At 52.0% G+C, this 14862-nt stretch overlaps 1 long non-coding RNA gene across 1 annotated transcript in view; it reads left to right on the forward strand.

Moving 5' to 3' along the window:
* Positions 1–11142, forward strand: part of LOC135507206 (uncharacterized) — a 37808-nt gene extending 26666 nt beyond the window's left edge. The window contains exons 2-3 of the long non-coding RNA XR_010450621.1: positions 10506–10535; positions 10764–11142. This is a non-coding gene — a long non-coding RNA (uncharacterized LOC135507206). The remainder of the gene's footprint in view (positions 1–10505; positions 10536–10763) is intronic.
* Positions 11143–14862: the final 3720 nt, after the last annotated feature.

The following is a 14862-nucleotide window of genomic DNA, read 5'->3' on the forward strand; positions in this document are numbered from 1 at the left end:
TTCAATGACGGCCTGGGAACAGTGGGTTAACTGCCTGTTCAGGGGCAGAATGACAGATTTGTACCTTGTCAGCTCGGGGGTTTGAACTCGCAATCTTCCGGTTACTAGTCCAACGCTCTAACCACTAGGCTACCCTGCCGCTTAGCCCCCTCAAGCCAAAGTCTCCACGCCTTCAGAGCCTTGACAACAGCCAACAGCTCCCGATCCCCCACATCATAGTTTCGCTCCGCCGGGCTGAGCTTCTTCGAAAAGAAAGCAAAGGGGCGGAGCTTTAGTGGCGTACCCGAGCGCTGAGAGAGCACGGCTCCTATCCCAGATCCGGATGAGCCAGCACGGGAGCCGAGGTAAACAGAGCCCTCAGGTGACCAAAAGCCCTGTCCGCCTCAGCCGTCCACTGCAGTCGCACCGGTCCCCCCTTCAGCAGTGAGGTATTGGGAGTCGCTACCTGACCAAAGCCCTGGATAAACCTCCGGTAGTAGTTGGCTACCTGACCAAAGCCCTGGATAAACCTCCGGTAGTAGTTGGCTTCCTGACCAAAGCCGCTGCACCTCCTTTACTGTGGTGGGAGTCGGCCAATTACACACGGCTGAAATGCAGTCACTCTCCATCTCCACCCCTGAAGTGGAAATGCAGTCACTCTCCATCACCATCCCTGAAGTGGAAATGCAGTCACTCTCCATCTCCACCCCTGAAGTGGAAATGCAGTCACTCTCCATCACCATCCCTGAAGTGGAAATGCAGTCACTCTCCATCTCCACCCCTGAAGCTGAAATGCGGTCACTCTCCATCTCCACCCCTGAAGCTGAAATGCAGTCACTCTCCATCTCCACCCCTGAAGCTGAAATGCGGTCACTCTCCATCTCCACCCCTGAAGCTGAAATGCGGTACCCTAGGAAGGAGACAGACTGTTGGAAGAACAGACATTTCTCAGCCTTGACGTACAGGTCAGGCTCCAACAGTCGACCAAGTACCTTGAGCATCAGGGACACACACTTGGCGCGTGTAGCGGAGTATATCAGAATGTGGTCGATATATACACTACTACACCCTGCCCCTGCAGGTCCCGGAAAATCTTGTCTACAAAGGTCTGGAAGACATCAACCCGTACGGCATGACAAGGTACTCATAGTGCCCTGAGGTGGTACTAAATGACGTCTTCCACTCGTCCCCCTCCCGGATACGCACCAGGTTGTAAACGCTCCTGAGATCCAATTTTGTGAAGAAGCCCTGTGCATTGACTCTATCGCACTGGATATGAGAGGCAGCAGGTAGCTGTACCTCACAGTGACTTGGTTGATACCTCGATAGTCAATGCACGGGCGCAGACCGCCATCCTTCTTCACCGCCAGAACAAGGACAGGGACCGACTTCGGTGGAAGTCATGACACCTACAACTGTCACCTTATGTAACAGCTGATTTACTTACCTAAAGGCACATCTCAATATGTGGTCCAGGTGTCTTAGTGTTCCTATAGAAAACTGTGTCCAAACACAGCATTAAATAGCATCTAATCAGAATAGTGTACAGAGCTAAGTTATTACAACTATTAAAATGTAATGTGTTTTTTAGTGTTTATTCTGTGTCATTAATAAAATCACTGTTGCCTATTAGATCAATATTAGTGTGAACACATCTGATTGGACTCGATCCATGTTGAGGTGAGACACGTCTGTTTGGACTAGATCCATGTTGAGGTGAGACACGTCTGATTGGACTAGATCCATTGTGAGGTGAGACACGTCTAATTGGACTAGATCCAAGTTGAGGTGAGAGACATCTGATTGGACTAGATCCATGTTGAGGTGAGACACGTCTAATTGGACTAGATCCATGGTGAGGTGAGACACGTCTAATTGGACGAGATCCATGTTGAGGTGAGACACGTCTGATTGGACTAGATCCATGTTGAGGTGAGACACGTCTAATTGGACTAGATCCATGTTGAGGTGAGACACGTCTAATTGGACTAGATCCATGTTGAGGTGAGACACGTCTAATTGGACTAGATCCATGTTGAGGTGAGACACGTCTTATTGGACTAGATCCATGTTGAGGTGAGACACGTCTAATTGGACTAGATCCATGTTGAGGTGAGACACGTCTGATTGGACTAGATCCATGTTGAGGTGAGACACATCTGATTGGACTAGATCCATGTTGAGGTGAGACACGTCTGATTGGATTAGATCCATGTTGAGGTGAGACCATTCCATGTCTTTATTGGTTTGTGTGAGAAGGCAGTTTGGGAGAAGGTGGTGGACCGTTTGAGGATTCTACAGTTCCCCTGGTGGAGGTTCTTGGAACACTGATATTTAAGTCTGAGGTTGATGAAAACAAATTTGGTGCTGCAATGTTGTGTGTTATCTTGAATACCAGGCAGATGTTGGAGTACAGAATGAAATGGAGAGGAGAAGGAGAGGAGAGGAGAACAGGGCTCCGGGCAGCCGAGCGGAAATGGAGGAAAACTCGCCTCCCTGCGGACCTGGCATCCTTTCACTCCCTCCTCTCTACATTTTCCTCCTCTGTCTCTGCTGCTAAAGCCACTTTCTACCACTCTAAATTCCAAGCATCTGCCTCTAACCCTAGGAAGCTCTTTGCCACCTTCTCCTCCCTCCTGAATCCTCCCCCCCTCCCTCTCTGCAGATGACTTCGTCAACCATTTTGAAAAGAAGGTCGACGACATCCGATCCTCGTTTGCTAAGTCAAACGACACCGCTGGTTCTGCTCACACTGCCCTACCCTGTGCTCTGACCTCTTTCTCCCCTCTCTCTCCAGATGAAATCTTGCTTCTTGTGACGGCCGGCCGCCCAACAACCTGCCCGCTTGACCCTATCCCCTCCTCTCTTCTCCAGACCATTTCCGGAGACATTCTCCCTTACCTCACCTCGCTCATCAACTCATCCCTGACCGCTGGCTACGTCCCTTCCGTCTTCAAGAGAGCGAGAGTTGCACCCCTTCTGAAAAAACCTACACTTGATCCCTCCGATGTCAACAACTACAGACCAGTATCCCTTCTTTCTTTTCTCTCCAAAACTCTTGAACGTGCCGTCCTTGGCCAGCTCTCCCGCTATCTCTCTCAGAATAACCTTCTTGATCCAAATCAGTCAGGTTTCAAGACTAGTCATTCAACTGAGACTGCTCTTCTCTGTATCACGGAGGCGCTCCGCACTGCTAAAGCTAACTCTCTCTCCTCTGCTCTCATCCTTCTAGACCTATCGGCTGCCTTCGATACTGGGAACCATCAGATCCTCCTCTCCACCCTCTCCGAGTTGGGCATCTCCGGCGCGGCCCACGCTTGGATTGCGTCCTACCTGACAGGTCGCTCCTACCAGGTGGCGTGGCGAGAATCTGTCTCCTCGCCACGCGCTCTCACCACTGGTGTCCCCCAGGGCTCTGTTCTAGGCCCTCTCCTATTCTCGCTATACACCAAGTCACTTGGCTCTGTCATAACCTCACATGGTCTCTCCTATCATTGCTATGCAGACGACACACAATTAATCTTCTCCTTTCCCCCTTCTGATGACCAGGTGGCGAATCGCATCTCTGCATGTCTGGCAGACATATCAGTGTGGATGACGGATCACCACCTCAAGCTGAACCTCGGCAAGACGGAGCTGCTCTTCCTCCCGGGGAAGGACTGCCCGTTCCATGATCTCGCCATCACGGTTGACAACTCCATTGTGTCCTCCTCCCAGAGCGCTAAGAACCTTGGCGTGATCCTGGACAACACCCTGAAACAAACGTTCTCAACTAACATCAAGGCGGTGGCCCGTTCCTGTAGGTTCATGCTCTACAACATCCGCAGAGTACGACCCTGCCTCACACAGGAAGCGGCGCAGGTCCTAATCCAGGCACTTGTCATCTCCCGTCTGGATTACTGCAACTCGATGTTGGCTGGGCTCCCTGCCTGTGCCATTAAACCCCTACAACTCATCCAGAACTTCGCAGCCCGTCTGGTGTTCAACCTTCCCAAGTTCTCTCACGTCACCCCGCTCCTCCGCTCTCTCCACTGGCTTCCAGTTGAAGCTCGCATCCGCTACAAGACCATGGTGCTTGCCTACGGAGCTGTGAGGGGAACGGCACCGCAGTACCTCCAGGCTCTTATCAGGCCCTTCACCCAAACAAGGGCACTGCGTTCATCCACCTCTGGCCTGCTCGCCTCCCTAACACTGAGGAAGTACAGTTCCCGCTCAGCCCAGTCAAAACTGTTCGCTGCTCTGGCCCCCCAATGGTGGAACAAACTCCCTCACGACGCCAGGACAGCGGAGTCAATCACCACCTTCCGGAGACACCTGAAACCCCACCTCTTTAAGGAATACCTAGGATAGGATAAAGTAATCCTTCTTCTCACCCCCCCTTAAATGATTTAGATGCACTATTGTAAAGTGGCTGTTCCACTGGATGTCATAAGGTGAATTCACCAATTTGTAAGTCGCTCTGGATAAGAGCGTCTGCCAAATGACTTAAATGTAAATGTTAAATGTTAAATGAGAAGAGAGGAGGGGGGGAGTAGAGGAGAGGAGACGGGGAGGAGAGGAGAAGCGAGGGGGAGTAGAGGAGAAGAGAGGAGAGGAGAGAAGGAGAAGAGGAGAAGAGAGGGGAGAAGGGAGAAGAGGAGAGGAGGAGAAGAGAGGGAGAGGAGAAGAGAGGGAGAGAAGAGGGAGAGAGGAGAGGGGGGGGGGAGAAGAGAGGAGAGGGGAGAGGAGAGGAGAAGAGGGGAGAGGGAGAGAGAGAGGAGAAGAGAGGAGAGGGGGAGAAGGGGAAAGAGAGGAGAGGGGAGGAGAGGAGGAGAGAGAGGGGAGAAGAGGGGAGAGGAGAGGGGAGGAGAAGGAGGAGAAGAGGGGGAGAAGAGAAGAGAGGAGGGGGAGATGAGGGAGAGGAGGGGGAGGATGAGAAGGAGAGAGGAGGGGGGGGGAGAAAGCCAGAGGGGGATAAGAGGGGGAGAAGAGGAGAGGGGGAGATGATGAGTGTGCGGGAAGAGAAGGAGAGGGGAGAAGAGGAGAAGAGAGGGAGAGAAAGGCAGAGGGGGATAAGAGGGGGGAGAAGAGGAGAGGGGGAGATGAGGGGGAAGATATGAGGAGAGAGGAGATAGGAGAGTGGGAGAAAGGGAGAAGAGTAGAGGGGGGAGAACAGGAGAGGAGGAGGAAGAAGAGGAAAGGAGGGGGAAAAAGGAGAGGGGAGAAGGGGGAAGAAGAGGAGAGGAGAGGGGGAGGAGAAGAGGGGGAAGATAAGGCGAGTGGAGAGGAAAGAGGAGAGGAGGAGAAAAGGAGAGGGGAGGGGAGAAGAGGAAAGGGGGAGAATATGAGGGGAGAGGCGGAGAGGAGGAGAAGAGAGGGGGAGAATAGGAGGGGAGAGGCGGAGAGGAGGAGAAGAGAGGGGGAGAATAGGAGGGGAGAGGCGGAGAGGAGGAGAAGAGAGGGGAGAGGATGAGAGGAGAGGGGGAGAAGAGAGATTGGGAGAAGAGGAGAACAGAGAGGGAGAAGAGGAGAGGAGAAGGGGAGAAGAGGAAAGGGAGAGAAGAGGAGAAGAGAGGGGGAGAAGAGGAGAGGGGGAGAAAAGGGGGGTGAAGAGGAGAATAGAGACTGGGAGACGAAGAGAGGAGAAGAGGAAAGGGGGAGGGAAGGGGAGGAGAAGAGAGGGGAGAAGAGGAGAAGAGAGGGAGAGAAGAGGAGAGGAGAGGGGAGAGAAGGAGGGGAGAAGAGGAGAGGGGGAGAAAAGGGGGGAGAAGAGGAGAATAGAGACTGGGAGACGAAGAGAGGAGAAGAGGAAAGGGGGAGGGGAGGGGGGGAGGAGAAGAGAGGGGGAGAAGAGGAGAAGAGAGGGAGAGAAGAGGAGAGGAGAGGGGGAGAAGAGGGGAGAGGAGAGGGGGAGAAGAGGAGAGGGGGAGAGGGGGGGGAGAAGAGGAGAATAGAGACTGGGAGACGAAGAGAGAGAAGGGAGAGGGGAGGGGGGGGAGGAGGGAGAGAGGGGGAGAAGAGGATAGGGGGAGAACAGGAGAAGAGAGGGAGGGAGAAGAGTCTGGAGGAGAGGGGGAGAAGAGGAGAAGAGAAGAGGGAGAAGGGGAGAGAGAGGGGGAAAGGAGGGAGGGGAGGAGAAGGGGAGAAGAGGAGAAGAGAGTGGAGAAAAGAGAAGAGAGGGGAAGAAGAGAAGGGGAGGGGGAGAGGAGAAGAGAGGGAGGAGAGGAGAGGGGAGAGAGGGAGGGGAAGAAGAGGAGAGGGGGAGGGAGGGAGGTGGAGAGAAGGGGAGAAGAGGAGAAGAGGGGAGAAGAAGGTGGAGAAGAAGAGGAGAGGGAGAGGGGGGGAGAGAGGGAGAGAGAGGGGGAGAAGAGAGGGGAGAAGAGGAGAAGAGAGGGGGAGAAGAGGAGATGAGAGAGAGGGAGAAAAGGAGAGGAGAGGGGAGAGGGAGGGGGTAGGAGAGAGAGGGGAGAAGAGGGAGAAGGGAGAGGGGAGAGAGGAGAGGAGAGGGGGAGAAGAGAGAGGGGAGGGGGAAGAGGAGGAGGAGAGAGAGAGAGGGAAGAGGAAAGGGGGGAGAGAGAGGGGAGAAGGGGAGAAGGGAGAGGGGAGAGAGAGGGAGAGGGAGAGGGAGGGGAGAAGAGAGGGGGAGAAGAGAGAGGAGGAAGAGAGAGGGGAGAAGAGGGGGAGGGGGAGAAGGGAGGGGGAGAAGAGGGAGAGGGAGAGGGAGGAGAGGGGGAGAAGAGGAGAAGAGAGGGGGGAGGAGAGGAGAGGGGGAGAGAGGGGAGAGGAGGAGGAGAGAGGTGGAGAAGAGAGGTGGAGAAGAGAGGTGGAGAAGAGAAGAGGAGGGGGGGAAGAGGGAGAGAGGGGAGAAGAGGGAGGGGAGATGAGGGGAGAAGAGGAGAGAGGGAGGGGAGGAGAGAGGGAGGGGAGAAGAGGAGAAAGAGGGGAGAGGAGAAGGAGAGGGGGAGAAGAGGAGAAGAGAGGGGGAGAAGAGGAGAGGGGAGGAGGGAGAAGAGAGAGGAGAGGGGGAGAGGGGAAGAGAGGGAGAGGGAGAAGAGGAAAGGAGAGAAGAGGAGAGGAGGGAGGGGAAGAAGAAGAGAGGGGGAGAAGAGGAGATGAGAGAGACTGGGAGAAAAGGAGAGGAGAGGGGAGAATAGGGGAGGGGTAGGAGAAGAGAGACTAGAGTAAATGAGTAGAGGAGAATAGAGGGTCAGAAGAGGAGAGGGGGAGAAGAGGAGAAGAGAGGGGAGAAGAGAGGAGAGGGAGAAAAGGGAGGGAAGAGGAGAATAGAGACTGGGAGAGGAGAGGAGAGGGGGGAGAAGAGGAGAGGGGAGGGGGAGAAGAGGAGAGAGAGGGGGAGAGAGGGGAGGAGAGAGGAGAGAGACTGGGAGGAGAGAGGAGAAGAGGAAGGGGAGGGGAGGAGAGAGAGGGGGAGAAGAGGAGAGGGGGAGAGAGGAGAGAGAGGGAGGGAGAAGAGGAGAGGGGAGGAGAGAGGGGGGAGGGGAGGAGGGGAGAAGAGGAGAGGGGGGAGAAGAGGGAGGGGAGGGGAGAAGAGAGGGGAGAAGAGAGGGGGAGAGGAGAAGAGGAGAGGGAGAGAGGAGGGAGGGAGGGAGAGGAAGGGGGAGAAGGGAGAGGGGAGAAAGGAGGAGAGAGGGAGAGAGAGGAGAGAGAGAGGGAGAGGGGGAGAAGAGAGGGGAGAAGAGAGAGGGAGAGGGGGAGATGAGAGGGAGAGGGAGGAGAAGAGGGGAGAGGTGGAGAGAGAGGGGGAGAGAGGAGAGGAGAGAGGAGAGGAGAGGGGGAGAATAGGGGAGGAGAGGAGAGAGAGACTGGTAAATGAGTAGAGGAGGAGGGGGAGAGGAGAGGGAGAGGGGAGGGAGAGGAGGGGAGAGAGAGAGGGGGAGAGAGAGAGGGGGAGAAGAGAGAGGAGAGAAGGGAGAAGAGGGGAAGAGGAGAGGGGGGAGAGGGGAGAAGAGGGAGAGAGGGGGAGAAGAGGAGAGGGGGGGGGAGAGAGAGGTGGGAGAGAAGAGGAGAGGGGGAGAAGGGAGGAGAGGGGGAGAAGAGGAGAGGGGGAGATGAGGGGGAGAAGAGGAGAGAGGGGAGGGGAGGGGAAGAAGAGGAGAGGAGAGTGGGAGAAGAGGAAAGGGAGAGAAGAGGAGAGGAGGGAGGGGAAGAAGAAGAGAGGGGGAGAAGAGGAGATGAGAGAGACTGGGAGAAAAGGAGAGGAGAGGGGGAGAATAGGGGAGGGGTAGGAGAAGAGAGACTCGTAAATGAGTAGAGGAGAATAGAGGGTCAGAAGAGGAGAGGGGGAGAAGAGGAGAAGAGAGGGGGAGAAGAGGTGAAGCGAGGGAGAGAAGGGGAGAGGAGGGAGGGGAAGAAGAAGAGAGTGGGAGAAGAGGAGAAGAGAGACTGGGAGAAAAGGAGAGGAGAGGGGGAGAATAGGTAAGGGAGAGAAGAGGGCAGGGGAAGAAGAAGAGAGGGGGAGAAGAGGAGAGGAGAGGGGAGAAGAGGAGAAGGGGAGAAAAGGGAGGTGAAGAGGAGAATAGAGACTGGGAGATGAAGAGAGGAGAAGAGGAAAGGGGAGGGGAGGAGGAGAGAGGGGGAGAAGAGGAGAGGGGGAGAAGAGGAGGAGAGGGGGAGAAGAGAGGAAGGGGGAGGAGAAGAGAGGGGAGGAGGAGAGGGGAGGGGGAGAAGAGGAGAGGGGGAGAAGAGGGGGAGGGGAGGGGAGGGGGAGGGGAGGGGGAGAAGAGGAGAGGGGGGAGGAGAGAGGAGAGGGGAGGGAGGGGAGGGGAGGGGGAGAAGAGGAGGGGAGAAGAGGAGGGGGGGAGGGGGGAGAAGGGAGAAGGGGGGAGAGGGGAGAAGAGGAGGAGAGGGAGAGGAGGAGGGAGGGGAGAGAGGGAGGGGGGGAGGGGAGAAGAGGAGAGGGGGAGAAGAGGGGAGGGAGAGGAGGAGAGGGGGAGAGGGGAGAGGAGAGAGGAGGAGAGGAGGAGAATAGAGGGAGAAGAGGAGAGGGGGAGGGGGGAGAAGAGGAGGGGAGAGGAGGGGGGGAGAAAGAGAGGTGGGAGGAGAGGGGGGGGAGAAGAGGGGAGGGGGAGAAAAGGGGAAGAGGAGAGGAGGAGAGGAGAGGAGAGAGGAGAAGGGAGGGGAGGAGAGGAGGGGGAGAAGAGGAGAGGGGGAAGAGGAGAGGGGGGAGAGAGGAGAGGGGGGAGAGAGGGGAGAGGGGAGGGAGAGAGGGGGGGGAGAAGAAGAGGGGGAGAAGAGGGGAGGGGAGAGGGGGAGAGAGGGGAGAAGAGGGAGAGGGGGAGAAGGGGAGGGGAGGAGGAGGGAGAGGGGGGGAGAAGAGGATAGGGGGGAGAAGGGGGAGAAGAGGAGAGAGGGGAGAAAGGGGGAGAGGAGGAGAAGAGGGGAGAAGAGGGGAGAGGGGAGAAGAGGGGAGGGGAGGAGAGGAGAGGGAAAAGAGAGGTGGGGGGGAGAAGAAGGGGAGAGGGGGGGAGAAGGGGGAGAAGAGGAGAGGGGGAAGAGAGGGGGGGAGGAGAAGGGAGTGGGGGAGGAAGAGAGGGGGAGAGAATAGAGGGGGAGAAGATGAAGGAGGAGAAGGGGAGAGGAGGGAGAGGGGGAGAAGAGGATAGGGGGAGAAGGGGGAGGGAGAGGGGAGAAGAGGAGAAGGGGAGAGAGTAGAAGAGGAAAGTGGGAGAGAGGAGAGGGAGAGGGGTGAAAAGGAGAAGTGGGAGAAGAGGAGGGGAGGGGGAGGAGGAGAAGAGAAGTGAGGGGAGGGGAGGAGAGGGGGAGAAAAGCAGAGGTGGGAAGGGAGGCGAAGAAGAGGAGAAGTGAGGGAGGAGAAGAGAGGGGGAGAAGAGGAGAAGAGGAGAAGAGAGTTGGAGCAAGGAGGAGAAATGAGGGGGGGGGAAGAGGAGAGGGGTGAGAAGAGGAGAGGGGAGTAGAGTAGAGGTGGGAGGAGAAGGGAGGAGGAGGGGGAGAAGAAGAGAAGAGAGTGGAAAGAGTAGAGGTGGGAGGTGTGGGAGGAGAGGAGAAGAGAGTGGGGAGATGAGTAGAGGTGGGAGGAGGTGGGAGGAGAGGGGAGGAGGAGGAGAAGGGGAGAAGAGGAGAAGAGAGGGGGTGAAGAGGAGAGGGGGTGAAGAAGAGAGTGTAGAAGAGTAGAGGTGGGAGGAGAGGGGCGAGGAGAGGGTAGGAGAGGAGGAGAGGAGAAGAGAAGAGAGGGGGAGTTCATTAACTCAATTCTACTGACAATGTTTGTCTATGGAGATTGCATGGCTGAGTGCTTGATTTTATACATCTGTCAGGAAGGGGTGTGGCTGAAATAGAATCCACTAATTTGAAGGGGTGTCCACATACTTTTGTATATATGGTGTATGTACACATGGGTGTTGTTGCACCATACCAACGATAAGCCTGTCTTCCCCATCACATCATGAAAGGTCATGTTGATGTTCATTTAACCTCTGTCTCTCTCTTCCTCTGACTCCTCCCTTTCTCCTTTGTTTCTCTCTGTCTCTTTCTCTCTCTTTCTCCTCTGTCTCTCTCTTTCTCCTCAGATCTCCAGGCTCAAAGCGTCAGTCCACCAGGTAGGTAGAGTATAAATCTACAGTGATTATAGCAGTTCAATATTGTCAACTTTATTACCCACATGGAGAAATTCATGTGTCCATACAAACCATTCTACAACCCAATAACAAGTAGTGTTTTATGGAACTACTATACTTGTCAACCACAAAGCATTACTGCTGTTAGAATAACAGAATCACTGTCATCATCTGTCCTCACCACTGTGTTTTCCTCTCTGCTGTTTACAGCTGAATACTCAGTCAGACTGGTGAATGGGACCACTTCCTGTTCTGGGACAGTGGAAGTCTTCTACAGAGGAGAGTGGTTGGGTGTATGTTCTGGGTTGTGGAGAATGATGAGAGAGGTTAAGGTTGTGTGTAGACAGCTGGACTGTGGGAATCCTGTATCTGAATCTGGAGGACCTATTATTGAAGATGGAAGAAGAGGAGTCAGACTATATAGTAGTTGCTATGGAGATGAGTCTTCTATTAGACAGTGTGTCATCATAGGAGGACCTGGTGTCTGTGATGGTGAATATTATCGTCATGTGACCTGTTCAGGTAAGAGACTGGTCACATTGACAGATTTATTTATACATTATACAATATTACCATGTATTGTGTTTTATGTGTTTTTAATTCATTTAAATAGAGGGAGAGACGTCAGATGTATTTAAACATTATATTTGTGTTTGTCATATTGGTTTATGGGAGATGTTCATGGGCAGATCATTGTAGTTCAGATGGTACTGAAGTGAAGCTGCCTGATGGATGTCCAGCTGTTTTTTTTCTATAAAGTAAAGTGAACTTATTCCTGTCTCCTGCCTGCATTATTCCCAACCCGATCCTGAGTTACTAAGAACCCATTTCTACCTCTTACAGTATCAAACATAGCAAACTACAATCTTTTATCCAACATATTTGTGTTCAGTCCTTGACAGTGTCATCAACAAAACTGATTGAATGTTCAACCAACTCTTTTTCTCCAGACTCTGTGCGTCTTGTGGATGGAGCTGGTCTCTGCTCTGGGAGACTGGAGGTGAAGTCCAATCAGTCCTGGGCCTCAGTGTGTGAAGCTGACTTTTACCGGCAGGATGCAGAGGTAGTCTGTAGGGAGCTTGGCTGTAGGGCTCCTGTAGCTCTACAGGGGGGGCTCTATGGAGAAGGTGAGGGTCAGACCTGGGATAAAGAGTTCCAGTGTAAAGGCAAAGAGTCCCTTCTCTTGGACTGTGACACCTCAGACAGAGAGAACAACACCTGCCTACCTGGTAATGCTGTTGGACTCACCTGCTCAGGTAAGAAACAGTTTGTCACTCAGTCAACATTGTTTCTCACCTGGAGTGAAGAATATGAGAGACAATATAGGTGTGTTTTAGTGAGAAAATAGTAAGATTACTGTCTCTCTCTTTTCTTTTCTCAGAGCCTGATGATGTGAGGCTGGTGGGAGGAGGCAGTCGCTGTGCTGGTGGAGTGGAGTGGTACGACCAGGGAGAGTGGAGGACTGTGGGAGCTGATGACTGGCATTTAGCTGCAGTAGTGTGTAGACAGCTGGGTTGTGGCTCCACTGTTTCAGCACTACTTGTAGACACCACAAGAGCGTTTAGACTTTCCTGTTATGGGTCTGAGTCTTCACTGAGGGAATGTTCCAGAAGTTATAATCTCTCTCCTGGACTCACAGTGATCTGCTCAGGTAATAACAAGATACACTATATGGCCAAAAGTAGGTGGACATTAGGTGGCACGTCTAGGAGCAACAACGGCTCAGCTGCGAAGTGGTAGACCACAAAAACTCACAGAACGAACCTTAGAAGCGCATAAAGTGTGAACATATATGATTGAAAAACTCACTGCTGAGTTCCACATACTTTAGTCCATGTATTATATCTCCTTCCTGGACTCACAGTGATCTGCTCAGGAAATATCAACATATTATAATTATATTCAACAGATTTCCTTCATTCATACAACTTCCTCTGCACCTCTTATGATGACTGTTTAACTTGTCAGTCTGCTTTACTAAATAGATCAATCAGTCAAGTAGGAATCAAATACAACTTAAATATCCCAGAATGCTTTTGTATGTGAGTGTTATCTCAGTGAACGTCTCTACTCACTACCACTGTCACATGTCATGTTATTGTCACATCTAAATGAGGAAAGTAGTTGAGGAGCTACATTTTCTTTTTCTCTCCTCTTGTTCCAGATGTCCTGCTTCAGCCTGATATCAACATATGTTGTCTCAGTGACTGTAGGCCCACTACTCATGTTGCCCTGTGAGGGAGGGTGGTTGGCACTGTCACATGCTGATGTTATTGTCATATTTATAGGAAACTAGTTAAAGAGGTTTTTCTTGTTCTCTTATATTGTTACAGATCTCCTGGTCCAGCCTGATATCTTCCTGACTGACCCAATGGGAGGGGTCTCCAGGGGCCACCAGGGGCCCGAGATGTTCAGGGGCTACAACTTCACCATCACCTGCTCCACTCAGCCACAGTACCCAGGAGGCTCCTTCCTCCTCACGTTCACCGGCTCCAACAGAACCCAGACCCAGCCAGCTGTCAATCACTCTGCTGCCTTCCTCTTCCCTGCTGCAGATGACTCCCACCAAGGGAACTACAGCTGTGTTTATGACAATGATGTTTTCTCTCATAACTTCTCCTCTGAGAGTGAGCTCCTCTCCCTCACCATCACAGGTAACTGAACATGAACCAGACTTATAACTTTGTCATTGACAGATTTCCCACAGATCTATGTGATGATGATCAGTCCCCTCATCAAAGGTCTTTCTGTTTGCAGCCTCTCCTCTGCCAGCCTTCATCATCAGACACGTTGTAGTGCTGCTGATCCTACTGACAACAATCACCACCTCCTACCTGTACTACAAGGTAAAGACATTTACTCAGACGTTACAAGTCATTTAAACTAGAGGGAGAGGGTGAGGGGGAGAGAGAATGATACCAGAGAGTAAATGTCTGACTGTTGGTGCTGTGTCTCCCTAGCCCACCAGGAGGCAGAAGAGAGTGAACAGGGTGAGCAGCATGGATCTTTATGTCAATGCCATGGAGATGGTCTCTCTGAGCTCCAGAGCTGAAGCTGGACCGGGAGAGGAGAGAGCAGCCCAGGGGACGGAGTAGGAGTAGAATGAAGCTGACCCTACATGCTGATCTTAGGTCAGTTTTGTGTTTTAAATCGATGTTCAGCAGTGGACTGGTGTTTAAAATGTGGTGACAAACCTTAAGTATTTCTAATTTTAATAACAATTTGAGAATTAGTTTATTTTTCTAGAACCTTGTAAGAAATCTAAAAGGAGTGACTGCAACCACCATTATTCATTTAGTTTGTTTTCACCACCAGAGAAACATGGGGTTCTGGTAACATGGGATTTGGGTAACATGGGGTTTTGGGTAACATGGGGTTTTGGGTAACGTGGGTTTCGGGTAACGTGGGGTTCTGGGTAACATGGGGTTTTGGGTAATATGGGGTTTGGGTAACATGGGGTTTGGATAACATGGTGGTTTGGGTAACATGGGGTTTGGGTAACATGGGGTTTGGGTAACATGGGTTTTGGATAACATGGTGTTTTGGGTAACATGTGGTTTTGAGGTAACATGGGTTTTGGGGTAACATGGGTTTTCAGTAACATGGTGTTTTGGTAACATGGGGTGTGGGTAACATGGGGTTAACATGGGGTTGGGTAACATGATGTTTTGGTAACATGGGGGTAACATGGGGTTTTGGTAACATGGGGTTTTGGTAACATGTTTTTTTTTAGTAACATGGTGTTTTGGTAACATGGGGTTTGGGTAACATGGGGTTTTGGGTAACATGGTGTTTGGGGTAACATGGGGTTTGGGGTAACATGGGGTTTGGGTAACATGGGGTTTGGGTAACATGGTGTTTTGGGTAACATGGGGTTTGGGGTAACATGGGGTTTGGGGTAACATGGGATTTTGGGAACATGGGTTTTTCATTATTTTGGGGTTACATGGGGTTTCATGGAAAATTGGTCTTATCTTTTTGTGTAATCTTATTTATCGATTCTTTTCTTATTTAGTGTCTCAATTAGATTGTTTCATCTTCCTTTATCTTATTTGTCTCTTAGATTCTTTATCTTATTTAGTGTCTCTTAGATTCTTTATCTTATTTAGTGTCTCTTAGATTCTTTATCTTATTTAGTGTCTCTTAGATTCTTTATCTTATTTAGTGTCTCTTAGATTCTTTATCTTATTTAGTGTCTCTTAGATTCTTTATCTTCTTTAGTGTCTCTTAGATTCTTTATCTTCTTTAGTGTCTCTTAGATTCTTCATCTTATTTAGTGTCTCTTAGATTCTTTATCTTATTTAGTGTC

Source organism: Oncorhynchus masou, chromosome 20, assembly GCF_036934945.1.
Source record: "Oncorhynchus masou masou isolate Uvic2021 chromosome 20, UVic_Omas_1.1, whole genome shotgun sequence".
NCBI classification, from domain to species: domain Eukaryota; kingdom Metazoa; phylum Chordata; class Actinopteri; order Salmoniformes; family Salmonidae; genus Oncorhynchus; species Oncorhynchus masou.